General features: G+C 39.9%; 1 pseudogene; it reads left to right on the top strand.

The window, feature by feature from the left end:
- The first annotated feature begins 122 nt into the window (after nucleotides 1-122).
- LOC148098047 (uncharacterized) lies at nucleotides 123-2,469 on the top strand (annotated as a pseudogene).
- Nucleotides 2,470-4,074: the final 1,605 nt, after the last annotated feature.

Below are 4,074 nucleotides of genomic sequence, written 5' to 3'. Positions count from 1 at the left end.
CCTGAAGGGGCTCTGGTCCGGCGTTTTTATGAACCTTGTAAGCCCGGTACGGTGGTGCCAAGCTCAGGGGATCCAGCAGGGGAGATAACTGCGCCTTTTGGTACCAACGTATCAACATGAAGATGTCTATTAGGATATTATCTTACAACTGTCGTGGTCTACGTTTGGGACAGAGTGCAGGGGGCAAAGCTCGACGGATTGTAGTGGACAGTCTGCTTGCAGAATGTGACATTTTATGCTTGCAGGAGACATGGTTGTTCAAACAGGACCTGGGAAAACTGTCTAAATGCGAGTTTTTTGGGAGTGGGGGAATCAACAACTGATCTCAGCACAGCTATAGTCAGAGGCAGAATACCTGGAGGGGTTGCTGTGCTCTGGGATAAAAAAATAGACCCTGTGATAAAGCCCATTAGACTGGATGTAGACTGGTGTATTGGTATACAATATACACAGAACAATAGTAGTTTTATCATTCTTAATATTTATACTCCCTATGAATCTTGTCAAAATGAGCAAGAATACCTCAGTAGGCTGGCTTTTATTAATGCATTTATTCAAGACAACGATACTTACAGCATATATGTTTTGGGTGATTTTAATGCTGATCTCACAGACAGCAGTTCTCGGTTTGCTAACCACTTAACTCACTTTTGTCAAGTTAATAATCTTATCTTGTCTACCAAAGTGTTACTGCCTGCAGACAGCTATACATACATCAGTGAAGCCTGGCACATCATGGCTGGACCAGAGTATCTGTACAGCTGATGGATATGCAGCTTTAGCAAACATGACTATCAGGTATGAGGTAACTCTGTCAGACACCTTTTGGTTTTACTGTGAATGTGGAACAAATGCCAGCAACAACTGGAAATAATATTGCTAATATTGCTACCAGTGTAAAATTAGACTGGTCAGCATGTAGTGAAGATGATTTCTTAGCTTATCACAGTAATACCGATATACATCTGAACATTTCTTTGCCCAAAGAAGCTATTTTGTGCAAGGATGTCAACTGTAAGAATGCTGTGCATAAACATTGACTCTGCTCCATGTATGATGATATAGTGACTGCTCTGTATGAAAGTGGCACACTGCTTGATAAACAACATAAGCATAAGAAACCTAACATCAGACCTGGCTGGAAAGAACAGGTATCCATGTATCATGATGAAGCTCGCAGAGCTGATAAATGTTGGGCCATGGCTGGAAGACCTAAATAAGGCCCAGAATTTGAACAGAAAAAATGTGCGAATGCCAGATATAAGTACGCTGTTCGCTTTATAACTAAAAATGAGCAAATGCTGAGAGCAGATTCTTTGGAAAATGCTGTGAAATAATAGGACAGATCTTTTGAAAGAAGTGAAAGCTTAATAACTGTAAACCATCTCTACCATCAACTGTTGAAGGTGTTTCTGGGGCAGATAACATTGCAGCGTTATGGAGACAGCATTACAGTGCGTTGTTTAACTGTATAAAAAGTGATCCATATGAGGACAATCTTGACATGAGTAATGACACAATAAGTGTAGGGACACATGGAGTATATGAAGCCATTCATAGGTTGTCTGATAATAAAGCTTCTGGTTTGGATCACATCACTGCAGAACATTTAAAACATGCTAGTTTAAGGCTAGCTCCTCTTCTAGCGCTCTGCTTCATTGGGTTTATGATTCATGGCATATTACCAGACTCAATGCTGTGTATTTTACTGGTACCAGTTATGAAGGACAAAGGTGCAAAAGTGAGCTGTTTGGATAATTACAGGCCGATTGCACTCGCCAGTATTTTATCTAAGGTGTTAGAAAGAATCTTGTTTGACAGAGTTAGTGTGTTCATCTCTTCTCTGGATAATCAGTTTGGCTTCAAACCAAAGCACTGACATGTGCATATATGCACTCAAGGAAATAGTCAGTTTGTATAGGGCTAAAAATTCATCTGTCCTCATGCGTTTCATTGATGCCTCTAAGACCTTTGATCGAGTGAACCACAGAAAACATTTTGATAAACTGAAGAGACGGGGAGTTCCTCAATACATCGTGAGGATTCTCTCTTACTGGTACGCTCATCAGAACATGCAGGTTAAATGGGGAAGCAGTATTTCATTTTGGTGTCAGCAATGGTGTTAGACAGGGTGGGATTTTGTCTCCCATTTTATTTAATCTATATGTTGATGATTTGTCCATACAGCTGAGAGCCTGTAACACTGGGTGTATATTAGGTAAAACATTGATAAATCATCTCATGTATGCAGATGACCTGGTTGTTTTTAGTCCAAGCAGTGCTGGCTTACAGGATCTTCTTAATGTCTGTACTGAATATGGTGTGCAATATGACATTGAGTACAATGCTGCTAAAAGTGCTGTTTTGATATGTAGAACCAAGCAGGACAAACAGCTAAATTTCCCTTTGTTTAAACTGCCCCAAAAAACTCATAAAAAGGTGAAATACCTCAGTCACTTTATTACTTAGCAAATGAATGATGATGATGACATGTACAGACAACGGTGTAAGCTCTATGTGCACGCAAATTCAGCTTTTGTTCACTTCCAGTTAAAGTGGCTTTGTTTAAAGCGTATTGCACACCGCTATATACTGCCCCCTTGTGGTCATCCTACAAACAATGTAGCATGCAGAAGCTGCATGTTGCATATAATGATGCGATGAGAATCCTTTGCAGGATACCTAGAAGGGGTAGTGCCAGTCAGATGTTTGTAGCTGTGGGTGTTTGGACTTTTAAAGCACTTTTAAGAAAGTTAATGTTCAATTTTAGAGAACGAGTGGATGGTTCGAGTAACAGTATAATTTTAGCGCTCACAGATCCGACAGTGAGTGGTTCCCGTTACTCATCCAGTCTGAGAAAGCACTGGTTGAAGTGTTTGTATATTTATTGATTTCTTTATGTATATTATGGTTTTATATTTTTTACAAATTCTTTATATATTTATTTATATATCAGAATCAGAAAGGGTTTTATTGCCAAATGTTGAGCAGGTTTACAACATTAGGAAATTGCTGCGGTGCTTAGTGCAAAAATACTGTCATAAAATGCTTATAAGACATAAAAATAAAAATAAAAATAAGAATTAAAAGTGCTAAGTAGATAGATATATACATGAGTGCAGGTGGTGATCAGTGCAAACATGGAATGATGCAGTGAACACAGCGTAGGGTCATGTGTTAGTGGTGGGAACAGTCATACGGTTACTGTTCATGAGTCCAACAGCAGAGGGGAAGAAACTGTTCTTATGGCGAGAGGTTCTGGTGCGAATGGACCGGAGCCTCCTGCCTGAGCAGGTCAAACAGACTGTGTCCAGGGTGAGAAGGGTCAGCTGAGATCCGAGCTGCACGCCCCAGTGTCCTGGTGGTGTACAGGTCCTGCAGATATATATATATCTTTTTAAGGTTTATACTTTGTGTTTTTTTTTTTTGGGGGGGTGGGGGGGTTGGGTTGTGTGTGTGTTCCTGTCTTGTTTTTATGGACATGAAGTCTGCCAATAAAGATTGATTGATTGATTGATTGATTGATTGATTGATTGATTGATTGATTGATTGATTGATTGATTGATTAACATTCCTATCAATGCATTGGGAGCAACGCAGGATTCAGTATCTAGCGCAAAGATATTTTGGCATACAGACTGGAGCTGCCGGAGCTCAAACTACCAGTCTGCTGATTAGTTCGTGACATGTTCTTCCTCCTAAGCCACTTTATAAGAATGCACTGAAAATTCATGGGAGTAAGGCTTATGGAGTGATTAATCGGTTTTAATGGTAAGACATGCTTTACAGGGATACTATCCAAGGCAGACACTGTGGTGTCTGAAGTTGTCTAAAATATGTAGACAATGTTACCGACACTGGAAGGGCATTTTACACCACAAACCTATCAGACCCGAAGGCTTAGCAATCATCCAGTGTGGAAAATCATACTATTTCAGAACAGCTCTGTTTCTGCATAAAACAAATTGAGTCTACACTTGTGCCAGTGTGTAAAAAAAGACAAACATGATAACAAACATAGGTAGCAGCATGGTTAAAGGTGATTGCCTGGTAAGTATCTCTTTGTGCTGGAAG

This window comes from Neolamprologus brichardi, chromosome 17 (genome assembly GCF_056152115.1).
Source record: "Neolamprologus brichardi isolate AB-2024 chromosome 17, ASM5615211v1, whole genome shotgun sequence".
NCBI classification, from domain to species: domain Eukaryota; kingdom Metazoa; phylum Chordata; class Actinopteri; order Cichliformes; family Cichlidae; genus Neolamprologus; species Neolamprologus brichardi.
The sequence above is the reverse complement of the archived record's forward strand: the minus strand, read 5'-3'. Positions and strand labels throughout refer to the sequence as shown.